Source organism: Callithrix jacchus, chromosome 3 (assembly GCF_049354715.1).
Source record: "Callithrix jacchus isolate 240 chromosome 3, calJac240_pri, whole genome shotgun sequence".
Lineage (NCBI taxonomy): Eukaryota > Metazoa > Chordata > Mammalia > Primates > Cebidae > Callithrix > Callithrix jacchus.
The window spans coordinates 17722455-17742050 of NC_133504.1; the positions used below are offsets into that span (position 1 = coordinate 17722455).

The window sequence follows — 19596 nt, forward strand, 5'->3', positions numbered from 1 at the left end:
TGCTGCTCCTTCCTGTCTTGCAAGGTCTCCACTGAGAAGTCTGCTGCCAGATGTACTGGAGCTCTATTGTGTAGCATTGCTTTCTTTTCCTTTGCTGCTTTTAGGATCCTTTCTTTATCCGTGACCTTTGGGAGTTTGATTATTATTATTTTTTTATTGCATTTTAGGTTTCGGGGTACATGTGAAGAACATGCAAGACAGTTGCATAGGTACACACGTGGCAGTGTGATTTGCTGCTTTCCTCCCCTTCACTTATATCTGGCATTTCTCCCCATGCCATCTCTCCCCAACTCCCCACTCCCTGCTGTCCCTCCCCTATTCCCTCCAACAGACCCCAGTGTGTAGTGCTCCCCTCCCTGGGTCCATGTGTTCTCATTGTTCAACCCCTGCCTATAAGTGAGAACATGTGGTATTTCATTTTATATTCTTGTGTCAGTTTGCTAAGAATGATGTTCTCCAAGTTTAGCCACGTCTCTACAGAGGACACAAACTCATCATTTTTGATTGCTGCATAATATTCCCTGGTGTATATGTGCCACATTTTCCCAGACCAGTCTATCATCCATGGGCATTTGGGTTGATTCCAGGTCTTTGTTACTGTAAACAGTGCTGCAATGAACATTCGTATGCATGTGTCCTTATAGTAGAACGAATTATAGTCCTTTGGATATATACCCAGTAATGGGATTGCTGGGTAAAATGGAATTTCTAATTCCATGTCTTTGAGGAATCGACACACTGTCTTCCACAATGGTTGAACTAATTTACACTCCAACCAGCAGTGTAAAAGTGTTCCTATTTCACCACATCCTCTCCAGCATCTGTTGTCTCCAGATTTTTTAATGATCACCATTCTAGTTGGCATGAGATGGTATCTCAATGTAGTTTTGATTTGCATTTCTCTAATGACCAGTGATGATGAGCATTTCTTCATGTTTGTTGGCCTCATGTATGTCTTCTTTTGTAAAGTGTCTGTTCATTTCCTTTGCCCACTTTTGCATGGGCTTGTTTGTTTTTTTCTTGTAAATCTGTTTGAGTTCTTTGAAATTCTGGATATCAGCCCTTTGGCAGATGGGTAAACTGCAAAAATTTTTTCCCATTCTGTTGGTTTCCAATTCACTCTAATGACTGTTTCTTTTGCCATGCAGAAGCTGTGGAGTTTAATTAGGTCCCATTTGTCTATTTTGGCTTTTGTTGCCAATGCTTTTGGTGTTTTGTTCATGAAGTCCTTGCCTACTCCTATGTCCTGAATGGTTTTGCCTAGATTTTCTTCTAGGGTTTTTATGGTGTTAGGTCTTATGTTTAAGTCTTTAATCCAACTGGAGTTAATTTTAGTGTAAGGTGTCAGGAAGGGGCCTAGTTTCTGCTTTCTGCACATGGCTAGCCAGTTTTCCCAACACCATTTATTAAACAGGGAATCCTTCCCCATTGCTTGTTTTTGCCAGGTTTATAAAAGATTGTATGGTTGTAGATATGTCATGTTGCCTCCGATGCCTCTGTTCTGTTCCATTGGTCTATATCTCTGTTTTGGTACCAGTACCATGCTGTTTTGATTACTGTAGCCTTGTAGTATAGTTTGAAGTCTGGTAGTGTGATGCCTCCCGCTGTGTTCTTTTTACTTAGAATTGACTTGGCTATGAGGGCTCTCTTTTGGTTCCATATGAAGTTTAAGATAGTTTTTTTCAGTTCTGTGAAGAAGGTCATTGGCAACTTGATGGGGATAGCATTGAATCTGTAAATTACTTTGGGCAGTATGACCATTTTCATGATATTGATTCTTCCTAACCATGAACATGGAATGTTTCTCCATCTTTTTGTGTCCTCTCTTATTTAGTTGAGCAGTGGTTTGTATTCTCCTTGAAGAGGTCCTTTACATTCCTTGTTAGTTGTATTCCTAGGTATTTTATTCTCTTTGTAGCAATTGTGAATGGCAGTTCGCTCTTGATTTGGGTCTATTTCAGTCTGTTATTGGTGTATAGGAATGCTTGTAATTTTTGCACATTGATTTTGTATTCTGAGACTTTGCTGAAGTTATTTATCAGTTTTACAAGATTTTGGGCTGAGACGATGGGGTCTTCTAGATATACTAGCATGTCATCTGCAAATAGAGACAATTTGGTTTTCTCCTTTCCTATTTGAATACCCTTTATTTCTTTTTCTTGCCTGATTGCTCTGGCTAGAAATTCCATTACTGTATTGAATAGGAGTGGTGAGAGAGGGCATCCTTCTGTAGTGCTGGATTTCAAAGGGAATGCTTCCAGTTTTTGCCCATTCAGTATGATACTGGCTGTTGGTTTGTCGTAAATAGCTTTTATTATTTTGAGATATGTTCCATCAATACCGAATTTATTGAGGGTTTTTAGCATAAAGCACTGTTGAATTTTGTCAAAGGCCTTATCTGCTTCAATTGAGATAATCATGTGGTTTCTGTCTTTGGTTCTGTTTATGTGGTGAATTATGTTTATAGACTTGTGTATGTTGAACCAGCCTTGCATCCCTGGGATGAATCCTACTTGATCAGGGTGGACAAGCTTTTTGATGTGCTATTGCAATCGGTTTGCCAGTATTTTATTGAAGATTTTTGCATCTATGTTCATCATGGATATTGGCCTGAAGTTTTTTTTTTTTTTCTTGTTGAGTCTCTGCCGGGTTTTGGTATCAGAAGGATGTTGGTCTCATAAAATGATTTGGGAAGGATTTCCTCATTTTGAATTATTTGGAATAGTTTCAGAAGGAATGGTAAAAGTTCCTCTTTGTGTGTTTGGTAGAATTCGACTGTGAACCCATCTGGACCTGGGCTTTTTTTGTGTGGTAGGCTCTTAATTGCTGCCTCAACATCAGATCTTGTTATTGGTCTATTCAAGGTTTCAACTTCTTCCTGGTTTAGGCTTGGGAGGATGCAAGTGTCCAGGAATTTATCCATTTCCTCCAGGTTTACTAGTTTATGTGCATGGAGTTGTTTGTAATATTCTCTGATGATGGTTTGAATTTCTTTTTTTTTTTTAAATTTTTTATTGGATTATAGGTTTTGGGGTACATGAGCAGAGCATGCAAGACAGTTGCGTAGGTACACACATGGCAGTGTGCTTTCTTTTCTTCTCCCCTTCACCCACATTTGGCTTTTCTCCCCAGGCTATCCCTCCCCACCTCCCCCTCCCACTGGCCCTCCCCTTTCCCCCCCAATAGACCCCAGTGTTTAGTACTCCCCTTTCTGTGTCCATGTGTTCTCATTTTTCATCACCCACCTATGAGTGAGAATATGCGGTGTTTCATTTTCTGTTCTTGTGTCAGTTTGCTGAGGATGATGTTTTCCAGATTCATCCATGTCCCTACAAACGACACAAACTCATCATTTCTGATTGCTGCATAATATTCCATGGTGTGTATGTGCCACATTTTTCCAATCCAGTCTATTAACAATGGGCATTTGGGTTGATTCCAGGTCTTTGTTATTGTAAACAGTGCTGCAATGAACATTCGTGTACATGTGTCCTTATAGTAGAAGGATTTATAGTCTTTTGGATATATACCCAGTAATGGGATTGCTGGGTCAAATGGAATTTCTATTTCTAAGGCCTTGAGGAATCGTCACACCGTATTCCACAATGGTTGAACTAATTTACACTCCCACCAACAGTGTAAAAGTGTTCCTATTTCACCACATCCTCTCCAGCATCTGTTGTCTCCAGATTTTTTAATGATCGCCATTCTAACTGGCGTCAGATGGTATCTCAATGTGGTTTTGATTTGCATCTCTCTGATGATCAGTGACGATGAGCATTTTTTCATATGATTGTTGGCCTCATATATGTCTTCTTTCATAAAGTATCTGTTCATATCCTTTGCCCACTTTTCAATGGGCTTGTTTGTTTTTTTCCTGTAAATCTGTTTGAGTTCTTTGTAAATTCTGGATATCAGCCCTTTGTCAGATGGGTAAACTGCAAAAATTTTTTCCCATTCTGTTGGTTGTCGATCCACTCTAGTGACTGTTTCTTTTGCCGTGCAGAAGCTGTGGAGTTTCATTAGGTCCCATTTGTCTATTTTGGCTTTTGTTGCCAATGCTTTTGGTGTTTTGTTCATGAAGTCCTTGCCTACTCCTATGTCCTGGATAGTTTTGCCTAGATTTTCTTCTAGGGTTTTTATGGTGCCAGGTCTTATGTTTAAGTCTTTAATCCATCTGGAGTTAATTTTAGTGTAAGGTGTCAGGAAGGGGTCCAGTTTCTGCTTTCTGCACATGGCTAGCCAGTTTTCCCAGCACCATTTGTTAAACATGGAATCCTTTCCCCATTGCTTGTTTTTGTCAGGTTTATCAAAGATTGTATAGTTGTATGTATGTTGTGTTGCCTCCGGTGCCTCTGTTTTGTTCCATTGGTCTATATCTCTGTTTTGGTACCAGTACCATGCTGTTTTGATTACTGTAGCCTTGTAGTATAGTTTGAAATCCGGTAGTGTGATGCCCCCCGCTGTGTTCTTTTTGCTTAGAATTGACTTGGCTATGCGGGCTCTCTTTTGGTTCCATATGAAGTTCATGGTGGTTTTTTCCAGTTCTGTGAAGCAAGTCAATGGTAGCTTGATGGGGATAGCGTTGATTCTGTAAATTACTTTGGGCAGTATAGCCATTTTCACGATATTAATTCTTCCTAACCATGAACATGGAATGTTTCTCCATCTGTTTGTGTCCTCTCTTATTTCGTTGAGCAGTGGTTTGTAGTTCTCCTTGAAGAGGTCTCTTACGTTCCTTGTGATTTGTATTCCAAGGTATTTTATTCTTTTTGTAGCAATTGCGAATGGCAGTTCACTCTTGATTTGGCTTTCTTTAAGTCTGTTATTGGTGTAGACGAATGCTTGTGATTTTTGCACATTGATTTTATATCCTGAGACTTTGCTGAAGTTGCTTATCAGTTTCAGGAGTTTTTGGGCTGAGGCGATGGGGTCTTCTAGGTATACTATCATGTCGTCTGCAAATAGAGACAATTTGGCTTCCACCTTTCCTATTTGAATACCCTTTATTTCTTTTTCTTGCCTGATTGCTCTGGCTAGAACTTCCAGTACTATATTGAATAGGAGTGGTGAAAGAGGGCATCCTTGTCTAGTGCCAGATTTCAAAGGGAATGCTTCCGGTTTTTGCCCATTCAGTATGATATTGGCTGTTGGTTTGTCATAAATAGCTTTTATTACTTTGAGATACGTTCCATCAATACCGAGTTTATTGAGGGTTTTTAGCATAAAGGGCTGTTGAATTTTGTCAAATGCCTTCTCTGCGTCAATTGAGATAATCATGTGGTTTTTGTTTTTGGTTCTGTTTATGTGGTGAATTACATTTATAGACTTGCGTATGTTGAACCAGCCTTGCATCCCCGGGATGAATCCTACTTGATCATGATGAATAAGTTTTTTGATGTGCTGTTGCAATCGGCTTGCCAATATTTTATTGAAGATTTTTGCATCTATATTCATCATGGATATTGGCCTGAAGTTTTCTTTTCTTGTTGGGTCTCTGCCAGGTTTTGGTATCAGAATGATGTTGGTCTCATAAAATGATTTGGGAAGGATTCCCTCTTTTTGGATTGTTTGAAATAGTTTTAGAAGAAATGGTGCCAGCTCTTCCTTGTGTGTCTGGTAGAATTCGGCTGTGAACCTGTCTGGACCTGGGCTTTTTTTGTGTGGTAGGCTCTTAATTGCTGCCTCAACTTCAGACCTTGTTATTGGTCTATTCATAGTTTCAGCTTCCTCCTGGTTTAGGCTTGGGAGGACACAGGAATCCAGGAATTTGTCCATTTCTTCCAGGTTTACTAGTTTATGCACATAGAGTTGTTTGTAATATTCTCTGATGATGGGTTGAATTTCTGTGGAATCTGTGGTGATTTCCCCTTTATCATTTTTATTGCATCTATTTGGTTGTTCTCTCTTTTCTTTTTAATCAATCTGGCTAGTGGTCTGTCTATTTTGTTGATCTTTTCAAAAAACCAGCTCTTGGATTTATTGATTTTTTGAAGGGTTTTTCGTGTCTCAATCTCCTTCAGCTCAGCTCTGATCTTAGTTATTTCTTGTCTTCTGCTGCGTTTTGGGTTTTTTTGGTCTTGGTCCTCTAGCTCTTTCAATTTTGACGATAGGGTGTCAATTTTGGATCTCTCCATTCTCCTCATATGGGCACTTATTGCTATATACTTTCCTCTAGAGACTGCTTTAAATGTGTCCCAGAGGTTCTGGCACGTTGTGTCTCCATTCTCATTGGTTTCGAAGAACTTCTTTATTTCTGCCTTCATTTCGTTGTTTACCCAGTCAACATTCAAGAGCCAGTTGTTCAGTTTCCATGAAGCTGTGCGGTTCTGGGTCGGTTTCTGAATTCTGAGTTCTAACTTGATTGCACTATGGTCTGAGAGGCTGTTTGTTATGATTTCAGTAGTTTTTCATTTGTTGAGCAGTGCTTTACTTCCAATTATGTGGTCAATTTTTGAGTAGGTGTGATGTGGTGCTGAGAAGAATGTGTATTCTGTGGATTTGGGGTGGAGAGTTCTGTAAATGTCTATCAGGTTTGCTTGCTCCAGGTCTGAGTTCAAGCCCTGGTTATCCTTGTTGATTTTTTGTCTGGTAGATCTGTCTAGTATTGACAGTGGAGTGTTAAAGTCTCCCACTATTATTGTGTGAGAGTCTAAGTCCTTTTGTAAGTCCTTAAGAACTTGCCTTATGTATCTGGGTGCTCCTGCATTGGGTCCATATATGTTTAGAATTGTTAGCTCTTCTTGTTGTATCGATCCTTTTACCATTATGTAATGGCCTTCTTTGTCTCTTTTGATCTTTGTTGCTTTAAAGTCTATTTTATCGGAGATGAGAATTGCAACTTCTGCTTTTTTTTGCTTTCCATTTGCTTGGTAAATCTTCCTCCATCCCTTTATTTTGAGCCTTTGTGTATCCTTGCATGTGAGATGGGTTTCCTGTATACAGCACACTGATGGGTTTTGGCTTTTTATCCAATTTGCCAGTCTGTGTCTTTTGATTGGTGCATTTAGTCCATTTACATTTAGGGTTAATATTGTTATGTGTGAATTTGATACTGCCATTTTGATGCTAAGTGACTGTTTTGCCTGTTAGTTGTTGTAGATTCTTCATTATGTTGATGCTCTTTAGCATTCAGTGTGATTTTGGAATGGCTGGTACTGGTTGATCCTTTCTATGTGTAGTGCCTCTTTTAGGAGCTCTTGTAAAGCAGGCCTGGTGGTGACAAAATCTCTGAGTACTTGCTTGTTCGCAAAGGATTTTATTTTTCCTTCACTTCTGAAGCTCAGTTTGGCTGGATATGAAATTCTGGGTTGAAAGTTCTTTTCTTTAAGGATGTTGAATATTTTTCCCCACTCTCTTCTGGCTTGTAGTGTTTCTGCCGAGAGATCTGCTGTGAGTCTGATGGGCTTCCCTTTGTGGGTGACCCGACCTTTCTCTCTGGCCGCCCTTAGTATTCTCTCCTTTATTTCAACCCTATTGCATCTGACGATCATGTGCCTTGGGGTTGCTCTTCTTGCGGAATATCTTTGTGGTGTTCTCTGAATTTCCTGCAATTGAGTGTGGCCTGTCTTGCTAGGTGGGGGAAATTTTCCTGGATGATGTCCTGAAGAGTATTTTCCAGCTTGAATTCATTCTCTTCGTCCCCTTCTGGTACACCTATCAAACGTAGGTTAGGTCTTTTCACATAGTCCCACATTTCTTGGAGACTTTGTTCATTCCTTTTTGCGTTTTTTTCTCTAATCTTGGTTTCTCGTTTTATTTCATTGAGTTGGTCTTCGACTTCAGATATTCTTTCTTCTGCTTGGTCAATTCGGATATTGAAACTTGTGCATGCTTCGCGAAGTTCTCGTATTGTGTTTCTCAGCTCCTTTAATTCATTCATATTCCTCTCTAAGTTATCCATTCTTGTTATGATTTCCTCAAATCTTTTTTCAAATCTTTTCTCAAGGTTCTTAGTTTCTTTGCATTGATTTAATACATGATCTTTTAGCTCACCAAAGTTTCTCATTATCCATCTTCTGAAGTCTAATTCCGTCATTTCGTCACAGTCATTCTCCGTCCAGCTTTGTTCCCTTGCTGGTGAGGAGTTTTGGTCCTTTCTAGGAGGCGAGGTGTTCTGGTTTCGAGGGGTGTTTTCCTCCTTTTTGCGCTGGTTTCTTCCCATCTTTGCGGATTTGTCCGCTGGTCGTCTGCGTAGTTGCTGACTTTTCGATTGGGTCTCTGAGTGGACACCCTGAATGTTGATGATGAAGTATTTCTGTTGCTTGGTTTTCCTTCAACCAGTCTAGCCCCTTCGCTGTACGAGTGCTGAGATCCGCTCCAGACCCTGCTTGTCTGGGGTGCACCTCTAGCAGCTGTGGCACAGCGAGGGATGCTACCAGTTTCTTTTTCTGCTATCTTTGTCCCAGGATGGTGCCTGCCTAATGTCAGTCTTTTGGATATAGAGGGGTCAGGGAGCTGCTTGAGGAGACAGTTTGTACTTTATAGGGGTTTAATTGCTGAGCTGTGAGCTGTGTTGTTCATTCAGGGCTGTTAGGCTGCTATGTTTGATTCTGCTGCAACAGAGCTTATTAAAAAAACCCTTTTTTTCTCAAATGCTGTGTTGAGGGGTTGGGGCTTTATTTTTGGATGTCCGTTGAGGTCTTGCCCAGCTAGGATGCAGACTAGCCACTGTTTGCCTGCAGAGGCTCTGACCTGCTGTTTTGAGGCTCGCCCTGGCTCCACTGTTCTGCTGTTCTCTGCCACGCCCTGCCCTGTGGCGGAGTCTCTCCGTTGTAGCGGGTTGCCTCGGTGACGGCAGGCTGAGTCAGCAGTGGGCGTGTTCTCAGTAGGGACGGGTTGCCTCGGCAACGGCTGGCTGCGTCAGCAATGGGCGTGTATCTCAGTTGGGGCGGGTTACCTCGGTAATGGTGGCCACCCCTCCCCCTCAGAGCGTCTCGGGCCGTCTGCACAGGGCTTGTTTGAAATCGCGGTTTTGTTCGTCCCACTGGGCCAATCCTAACGCTCTGTTCCTGCAATCCCCTGGGCTGGCCCACTGTTCAAGTCTAGCTCAGTCTCAAGTCCAGCCCTCTCACGTATCCAGTTGCCGGTTCAACGGGGCACCCAGACAAGTGCGCCCTGTGGGGAGCGCTGGGTAGGGCTGGCCACCGCCACCTCGGCTGCCAGCTTCGCCAGGCGTAATATCTGCCTGGCGTCCCGCATCTCCTCTTCACTTGGGAATTTCCCCGTTCCGTGAGCAACAAAGATCAGTCTGGAAATGCAGCTCAGACTCACCTCTCCGCAGACACAACGAGAACTCCAGTCCTGGGTTGTTCTCACAGCGCCATCTTGAGTCCTCCCCCGATGGTTTGAATTTCTGTGGAATCTGTGGTGATTTCCCCTTTATCGTTTTTTATTGCATCTATTTGGTTATTTGTCCTTTTCCTTTTTATCAATCTGGCTAGTGGTCTGTCTATTTTGTTGATCTTTTCAAAAAGCTAGCTTTTGGATTTATTGATTTTTTTGAAGGGTTTCTCATGTGTCTATCTCCTTCAGTTCTGTTCTGATCTTAGTTATTTTTTGTCTTCTGATAGGTTTTGAGTTTTTTTATCCTGCTCCTCTAGCTCTTTCAATTTTGATGATAGGGTGTCAATTTTGGATCTCTCCACTCTCCTCATGTGGGCACTTATTGCTATATATTTTTCTCTAGAGACTGCTTTAAATGTGTCCCATAGATTCTGGTATGTTGTGTCTTCGTTTTCATTGGTTTTGAAGGACTTCTTTATTTCTGCCTTTATTTCATTGTTTATCCAGTCAACATTCAAGAACAAGTTGTTCAGTTTTCATGAAGCTGTGTGGTTCTGAGTTAGTTTCTGAATTCTGAGTTCTAATTTCATTGCACTGTGGTCTGAGAGACTGTTATAATTTCCTTTATTTTGCATTTGCTGAAGAGTGATTTACTTCCAATTATGTGATCAATTTTAGAGTAGGTGTGATGTGGTGCTGAGAAGAATGTATATTCTGTGGATTTGGCGTGGAGAGTTCTGTAAATTTCTATCAGGTTTGCTTGTTCCAGGTCGGAATTCAAGCCCTGGATATCCTTGTTAATTTTCTGTCTGGTTGATCTGTCTAATATTGACAGTGGAGTATTAAAGTCTCCCACTATTATTGTGTGGGAGTCTAAGTCTCTTTGTAAGTCATTAAGAACTTGCCTTATGTATCTGGCTGTTCCTGCATTGGGTGTGTATATATTTAGGATCATTAGCTCTTCTTGTTGTATCGATCCTTTTACCATTATGTAATGTACTTCTTTGTCTCTTTTGATCTTTGTTGCTTTAAAGTCTATTTTATCAGAGATGAGAATTGAAACTCCTGATTTTTTTTTCTCTCCATTTGCTCGGTAAATCTTCCTCCATCCCTTTATTTTGAGCCTTTGTGTATCCTTGCATGTGAGAGGGGTTTCCTGGATACAGCACACTAATGGGTTTTGGCTTTTTATCCAATTTGCCAGTCTGTGTCTTTTGACTGGTGCATTTAGCCCATTTACATTTAGGGTTAATATTGTTATGTGTGAATTTAATACTGCCATTTTGATCCTAGCTGGGTGTTTTTCCCATTAGTTGATGCAGATTCTTCAGTTTGTTGATGTTCTTCACCATTTGGTATGTTTTTGGAGTGGCTGGTACTGGTTGTTCCTTTCTATGTGTAATGCCTCTTTCAGGAGCTCTTGTAAAGCAGGCCTGGTGGTGACAAAAATCTCTGAGTACTTGCTCGTTCGCAAAGGATTTTATTTTTCCTTCACTTATGAAGCTGGATACAAAATTCCGGGTTGAAATTTCTTTTATTTAAGGATGTTGACTATTGCCCCCCACTCTCTTCTGGCTTGTAGGGTTTCTGCCAAGAGATCTGCTGTGAGTCTGATGGGCTTTTCTTTGTGGGTGATCCAACCTTTCTCTCGCGCTGGCCTTAGCATTTTCTCCTTCATTTTAACCCTGGTGAATCTGACGATTATCAGCCTTGTGGTTGCTCTTTTTTCAGAATATTTTTGTGGTGTTCTCTGTATTTCCTGGACTTAAATATTGACCTGCCTTGCTAGGTTGGGGAAGTTTTCCTGGATAATATCCTGAAGAGTATTTTTCAACTTTGATTTATTCTCTTAGTCACATTCTGGTACACCTATCAAACTTAGTTTATGTCTCTTCACACAGTCCTACATTTCTTGCAGACTTTGTTCATTCCTTTTTGAGCTTTTTTCTCTATTCTTGCCTTCTCATTTTATTTCATTGAGTTGATCTTTGACCTCTGATATCCTTTCTTCTGCTTGGTCAATTTGGCTGTTGAATCTTGTGCATGCTTTGTGAAGTTCTCGTATTGTGTTTTTCAGCTCCATCAATTCACTCATATCCCTCTCTAAGTTGTCCATTCTTGTTATCATTTCCTCAAATCTTTTTTCAAGGTTCTTAGTTTCTTTGCAATGAGTTAGAACATGTTCTTTTATCTCACAGAATTTTCTCGTTACCCACCTTCTGAATTCTGATTCTGTCATCTCATCACACTGCCTGTCCATCCAGCTTTGTTCCCTTGCTGGTGAGGAGTTGTGATCCCTTGTAGGAGGAGAGGTGTTCTGGTTTCGGGTGTTTTCCTCCTTTTTGTGCTGGTTTCTTTTCATCTTTGTGGATTTACCCACCTGTCATCTGTGTAGTTGCTGATTTTCAGATTGGGTCTCTGAGTGGATGTCCAGGTTGTTGATGAAGCTATTTCTGTTTCTTGGTTTTCCTTCTAACAGTCTGGCCCCTCTGCTGTAGGACTGCTGAGGTCCACTCCAGGTCCTGCTTGTCTGGGGATCACCTTCAGCAGCTGCAGAACATTAAGGGTTGCTACCAGTTTCTTCTTCTGCTATCTTTGTCCCAGAATGATACCCTCCAAATGTCAGTCTGATCAGTCCTTTGTGAGGTGACTCTTTGGAAATATAGGGGTCAGGGAGCTGCTTGAGGTGACAGTCTGTTCTTTATAGGAGCTCAAGTGTTGAGCTGTGAGCTCCATTGCTCATTCAGAGCTGCTAGACAGGTACATTTAAGTCTGCTGCAGCAAAACTCATAAACCGCCTTTTTTTTCCCCCAAGGTGCTCTATCCCAGGGAGTTAGGGCTTTATTTATGAGTGTCCATTGGCTGCTGCCATTTTTTTTTTCAAGGCCGCCCTGCCCAGCAAGGAAGCAGCCTAGTCACTTTATGTCTGCAGAGGCTTTGCTGAACTCTGCCCAGCTGCTTGAGCTTCCCTGTAGTCCTGTTTATATGGGTGTGGTTAGAACTGCCTCAGCAATGCTGGCCTGCCTCTCTAAAGGTGGACTTTCTCTGTTATGGCGGGTTGCCTCTGCAATGGCAAGCTACCTCAGCAATGGCGGACTACCTCCATGGGGGTGGAGTGCCTTGGTAATGGTGGACGCCCCTCCCCCACCGACCTGCACCACCCTGGGTTCAGCTGTGCTTGCAGTGAAACTCTCAACCCTGAGTTTTCCAATTGCTGGTTATTTTGTTTGTTTTTGTGGGGGTGGGACCCACCGAGGCTGATCACCTGGCTCCCTGCCTCAGAGCCTTTTTTCTTTTTAAGTTGAAAAATTGACTCTCTCCTAGGTGTTCCAGTCGCCTGCTGAAAGGGCGCTGGGATCTGTGTGATTTCTCGTGCAGTGACCCACTGTGCCACCTGAAACAACAGTGCTCTCCAGGAATCTCCTGGCCAGCTTAAAAGGGCAATCAAACCAGTGTATTTTGTATGGAGAGCCACTGCACTTCAGTGCCAGCTAAAACAGCCACACCGGCCAAAACTGCTGCACTGGCAACCCATATGACTCCTCTGCCTAGGAATCTCTTGGTCTGTGGGCAATAAGAATCTGTCTGGAAATGCGGTGTCCACTTACCCTCTGTGCTTTCACTGGGAGCTGCAATCCTGAGCTGCTCCTAAAGGGGCCATCTTGGATCTGATCATCGGGAGTTTGATTATTAAATGCCTTGAGGTAGTCTTCTTTGGGTTAATACTGCTTTGTGTTCTATAACCTTGTTGTACTTGGATATTGATATCTTTCTCTAGCTTTGGGGAGTTTTCTATTATCCATTTGGATAAACTTTCTACCCTATCTCTTTCTTTACCACCCCTTTAAGACCAATAGCAGATTTTCCCTTTTAAGGCTATTTTCTATTATAGATCCTGAAGGTGTGCTTCTTTTTTTTTCTTTTTTTCTTTTCTCCTCTGACTGTGTATTTCCAAATATCCTGTCTTCAAGCTCACTAATTCTTTATTCTGCTATTAAAGAGCTCTGATACATTCTTCAGTATGCCAATTGCATTTTTCAGCTCCAGAATTTCTGTTTGATTCTTTTTTATTTATTTCAATGTCTGTGTTCAATTTATCTGATAGAATTCTGAATTCCTTTTGTGTTATCTTAAAATTCTTTTCATTTTATCAACACAGCTATTTTGAATTCTCTGTCTGAAAGGTCACATATCTCTGTTTCTCCAGTGATCTCTGGTGCCTTATTTAGTTCATATGGTGAGGTCACATTTTTTTGGATGGTGTTGATACTAGCAGGTATTCTTTGGTGTCTGGGCATTAAAGAGTTAGGTATTTATTATAGTCTTTACTGTCTGAGCTTATTTATAGCTGTCCTCCTTGGCAAGGCTTTCCAGATATTTGAAAAGACTTGGGTGTTGTGATCTATACTGTTTCCTCTTTTTGGGGCACCCCAAGCCCAATAATGCTGTGGTTCTCGCATACTTGATAGTCTTGGACAAAATCCAGAATTTTCTGGGTTACCAGGCAGAGACTCTTTTTCTTTTCCCTTACTTACCCACAAACATACACAGTCTCTCTGTTCTGAGCCACCTAAAGCTGGGAATGGTGTAACATGAGTGCCCCTGTGACCACAACAATTATGACTAAACCAGGTCAGACCTGAAGCCAGCACAGTGCTGGGTCTCACCCAAGGCCTGCTATAAGAACTCCCTCGCTACCCTCTGTAGAGCTAAGGGCCCCATGGGGCCATGAGGTGTCCCTTATGCTGTGCTGAGGTGCAGGATCTGAGAAATAAAGAGACAGGACACAGAAGTACAAGGAAAACACAGCTGGGCTCAGGGGTGCCCCACCACCTATAAACAGAGACAGGGAAGGCCCTGAATGTCCAGAAGCATCTGTATTTATTGTGTATAGGTTAGGGGGCAAGATAGTGAGTGAAGTCATCTTTAAGCATAGTGATAGGGTCGTGAGCAATAAAATAAGGGGTCCACCCCATTAGGTCACCTAGGCTAGGAGGTGGACAGTGCACAACAAGGGGTCCACCCACATTAGGTCATCAAGGCAAGGAAGTGGGCTGTGTACAGTAAGGGGTCCACCCCCATTAGGTCACCGAGGTATGGAGGTGGGCCATGTGCGGTGAAGAGGTGCAGTGTACAATACCTCTATCTATGGGCATGCTACTTCTAAGAAAATTTATAGGAGAATGCTTAAGTCCCACAGCAGTGACAGAGCTGTCAGGGTCTACTACCGCCTGCTGGCTGCTTCCAGTCAATTCTATAAGAAAATTCTCTTTGAGCAAGCACAGTAACAAGAGCTGATAAAGTTCACAGTCACCAAGGTGCGATTATCCGGAGGGGTTTTGAGCCCTTGGATGCTCAAGGGGTTGCTAATTTGAGGGCAGCCTTCCACAAGAACTGGAGCAAGATCCTACAACTCCTTTATCAGGAGGAGTGGTTCTTGCCCCAAACCTGCCATACAGCAAGTATCTTTACGATGCTGAATGCTGCTGCCTGGACCATGGATTCTTGTCCTGGTATAACTGTTTTTCCCTTAAATCATGCTCTGCACTGTGTCTGCTCCAGACATTCCTCCGACTATGAACTAAGATATAGTTACATATATACATAGGAAAATACCTGAGTGGTAAGATATTCTTTAGTCACTCTTACTATGAACTAATATATGATTATATAGAGAAGATTGTATAAGGGAAATAACTGAGTAGTAACACTATAAACTGAGATATTCTTCAGGCTTTAATTGTGCCAGGATTCTGTTTAGCTCTCCTTCCTTGGTATCTATATGGGGGGTTACCCACAACCATTTAGGTTTGCTCAAGGCCCTGGGGCTCTACAATCACCAGGTAGCAAAGCCAGCCAGGCCTGTTTTCTTTCCTTCAGGACAGCAAGGTTTTCCAGGCTCTGGGTGGGTTCAGAAGTACCATCAAGGAGTCAGGAACTGGAGTCAAAAACCTTAGAAGTCTACCTGGTATTTGATTGTATTGTGGTTGAGCTGGCACTCAAACCATAAGACACAGTCCTTTCCACTCTTCTCTCCTCTTTCTAAAGGCAAAGGACACTCCTGCCCACCATAGCCACCATTACCCCTGGCCATGAGGAGTACTGCCAGACTACCACAGATGATCTCTTAAGACCCAAGGTCTCTTAAGTTAGCTTGCGGTGAATGCTGCCTAGCCTGGTACTCACACTTCAGGGCGGCAGGCTCCCCTCTGCCCAGGGCAGGTTGAGAAATGCCATCCAAGAATCAAGTCCTGGAATTGTGGACCCTAAGAGCCCACTTGGTCCTTTACCTACTGTGGCAGTATTGATACCTGAAGCCAGCAAGTCTCAGAGGCTCACCAAGGCCCTCAATGTAGTACCTGGTTACTGCTGCTGGTTATTTAGGGCCCAATGGATCTTCAGTTAGTAGGTGATAAATGTTGCCAGGATGGGTTCTTTTCCTCAGTGTACGGGTTCTCTTCTGGCCCAGGGTGTGTCTAGAAATATTGTCTTGGTGCAATGGCCTGGAATGGGGGCTTCATGAGTCTCACCAGTGCCCTATCCTGCTGTGGCTTGGCTGTTATCCAAAATGCAAGACAAAATCCTCCTCATTCTTCATTTTCCTCTCCTCAAGTGAAAAGAGAAGGTATCTTTTGGAGGTGTGAGCTGTGCAGCCTGAGGTTAGGGGAGGGGTGATGCCAGCACTCCCTTGGTGTCACCAGCTGGTGTCTCAATATGTTGCATGTCCCATGAGTCCATCTCTCAGCTTAGTCCAGCACTGAGACTGCCTGGGGTGGGGCAGGGGTGGCATCGTGGCAATTCAGTGGCAATTCAGGACTGTTTTTTATATCTCTTCAGTGCCTCTTTCAGCAATAAGAAGTTAAAACCAAGTACTATGGGTGCTCACCTGCATTTTGGTTCTTAAGAAGGTATTTTTTTTTTTTGATGTAGATCATTCTTAACTTGGTGTCCTTGCAACGGGGTGGAAGCTTAAGGGGAGGGAATGACAGATAGAGCCTTCTGTTCCGCCATCTTGCCCTGCCTCCATATATGATATTTTGTTACATGAATATAATGTGTAATGATCAAATCAGAGTAATTAGGATATCAGTCACCTCACACATTTATTATTTTTTTGTGTTGGAAACATTTCAAATCTTCTGTCTGTTACAATAAATTGTAAACCACAGATACCCTGTTTGCTGTCAAACACCAGAACTTGCTTCTTTACCTCACCGTACTTTTGTACCCATTAACTCACCTCTTTTTGACCTCCTAACCCCCTTTCCAGCCTCTGCTAATCATCATCCGACTTTCTATCTCCTTGAGATGAACGTTTTTTACCTCCCACATTAGGCTGTTTATTTGACATCTCCCTACTTTTATGAAGTAGGTGTTTATTTCTATAAACTTCCTCCTTAGACCGTCTTTTGCTGTAACTCATAAATTTGGGTATGTTGTGTTTTCATTTTCATTCATTTCAAGAAGCTTTTAAATGTCCTTTTTAATTTCTTTGTTGACCCATTGTTTACTAAGGAGCGTGTTATTTACTTTTCATGCATTTGTTCAGTTTCAAGAGTTCCTCTTGTTAGTGATTTCTAGTTTTATTCCACTGTACTCAGGAAAGAAACTTGATACAATTTTGATTATTTAAAATACATTAAGACTTGTTTTGTGGCCTAACATATGGTCTATCCTGGAGAAAGTTTCATGTGCTGATGAAAAGAATGCACATTCTGCAGCTGTTGGATGAAGTGTTCTGTAAATGTCTGTTGGGTGCATTTGAAATACAACTGAAATACAGTGTTGCTTTGCTGATTTTCTTTCTAGATGATCAATGCAATTTTGAGAACAGGGTGCTAAAGTGCCTAACTATTACTGTATTGGAGTCTATATCTCCCTTTAGATCTAATAATATTTACTTTATGAATCTGTGTATTCCTGTGTTGAGTGTGTATTTGTTTACAATTGTTGTATCCTTTTGCTGAATTGATCCTTTTATCATTACATAATAACCTTTCCTCTTTTAACAGTTCTTGCCTATAAAGTCTATTTTATGTGATGTAAGTATAGCACTCCCATTTATTTTTTGTTTCTGTCTGTGCAGAATCTTTTCCATTCATTCACTTTTGGTCTATGTGTGTCTTTACAAGTGAAGCGAGTTTCTTGTGGGCAGTACGTAGTTGGGTCATGTTTTTATTCTCTTAATCCATTCAGCCAGTCTATATCTTTTAAGTGGGAAATTTAAGCTGTTCATATTCAAGGTATTATTGATAATAATGAGTTATTCCTCTTATTTTGTTAATTGTTACCTGGTTGTTTTATATATCCTTTGTTCCTTTCTTCCTCTCTTATTATTTATCATAGTGATGTGATGATTTTCAGTAGTGATCAGTTTTCATCCTTATCTCTTTCACCTTTGTGTATGTGCTTTACCAGTGAGTTTAATACTCATATGGGTTTTCATGATGGTCATTACCATCTTTTCACTTCCAGATGCAGAACTCCTTTGAGCATTTCCTGTAAGATCAGTCTAGTGGTGACAAATTCCCTCAGCTTTTACTTGTCTGGAAGGAAGTAATAATATTTTAGATATGTTGGGTTAAATAAAATATAATATTAAAATTAACTTCATCTGTTTCTTTTTATCATTTTTGATGTGGTTACTAGAACATTTAAAATTACATATGTGATTTGCATTATATTTCTGTAGAGCAACTGCAGGACTAAACAGTTAGTCATTATTAATCTGATTTTTGCTTTCAAAATCACTGACTGGACTAATTTTTGTGCTCCTAAATTCTCCTCAGACATCATGAGGATGGCTGGACTCACCCTGTTTTGCCTCAAGCCCCTATGGCCCTACAGGTGAGCATTCTATTTCTGAGCTTGGATCATTTCAGTCAGTCCTGGGTACCCTGAAGGCAGTTAGGGATCTAGAACTTCTCATCCTCCTTTCAGAGGAACTCAGAGGTCTTCCATTCATAGCCCAGCAAAGCTCTGTCTGGGAGTGGCCTCATGCCCTACAGATACCCCTAGAATCCAGAGAAACCCACAGTTCTTCCTGCACTTGAAGACATAGACAGTCCTCATACCAATAGAATGCTCTCAGGGAACAAGAAAACAGGGAGAAATGGGGAGAATGCTGGGGTGGGGTGCAGGGCCTAGGGGGAAGGAACAACAGGACACCAATACAGGCTGAGCGGCACCTATGAATCAAGCTCTCCAGGTAGTGTACATATGACTGTCATACACTCCTTAGCTGGCGGTAAGATTATGGTTACCTTTTTTTTTCCTAATGACCAAAACAAAGCATCTGAAAGTGCAGCTTCTGGAAGAACCACTTGCTCTTACCTGTCTTGTATCGCTCTTCAAACTTGACCTCGGCCTCTCATCGGGCCTTGTGTTTCAGAGCAGGATCTCTGAAGACATCCTTATTGACGACAGTGTTGTCCATGGGGATTCCACAGAGTACCCTGTGGGCATTAGGCGATTGTAGTTATAAACTTTCACAAAAGACTTGATCTTTGACCTCTCGGCAATCTTCTTCTTGCCCATGGCAGCTATCACTTTGCGGGTATGGTGGTCAATTCCAGCCACCAAAGCATGGCTATAGAGGCGATCTGAGGTGCCATCATCAATGTTCTTCGTGATGATGGCTTTGTATCCAGAGTAGCATCCAGCCAAAACAAGCACCACCTTCCCAAGCTTCATGAACTTGCCCATTTCAGCAGCAACCACTCAGGCCGACAGCAAAAAGGAGAGAAGGACACTTCCTATGGTTACCTTCTTAAAGCATACAGATATGCCAAAAGTACTAAAATTGTCAAGGTCTCATAGATCAAACCTAAGTTGAAAGTGGCGTAAGAAAAGAATATCTAGGCACTGGTTTCAAGGCAATTTCACAGTCACTGAGTGCCAGCTTGCTAGCCCACATCTGGGAGGATGGTCGCCTCTCAGGGAAGCCAGTAGGAGATTGTCTGCACAACAGCCAGGCTGCAGGGATCAATTAAGCTTTTAATTGATAAAGATGGTTGCCCAATTCTTTGCCTCTATATTGAAAACAGAGACGAAAAAAGATTTTCTTTCTAGAACAAAGAAACACAAGGAATTGGCTCTATTTCACGAATCCTCTGAAATGTGAGAACATCCTCTTTTTCTTTGCTTCTGAGTGTCATCAGCATTATCAGCACCGTAACAGAACACCATTTACTGTGTGCCTTTCTGTCTTCAGAATTTGTTGAGTTTTCCCACAAGACTCCTAAATACTTCACTCCTCAGTGCTTGTGCAGGGAGGGCATGGCTATGCTTTATGGAAGAGTCCCCTCTACC

General features: G+C 41.8%; 1 long non-coding RNA gene and 1 pseudogene across 1 annotated transcript in view; both read right to left on the bottom strand.

Moving 5' to 3' along the window:
* Nucleotides 1–19596, bottom strand: part of LOC144581712 (uncharacterized) — a 122136-nt gene that overhangs the window by 66463 nt on the left and 36077 nt on the right. The gene's annotated exons all lie outside the window — the stretch shown is intronic.
* Nucleotides 18433–19025, bottom strand: LOC108590769 (large ribosomal subunit protein eL27 pseudogene; annotated as a pseudogene).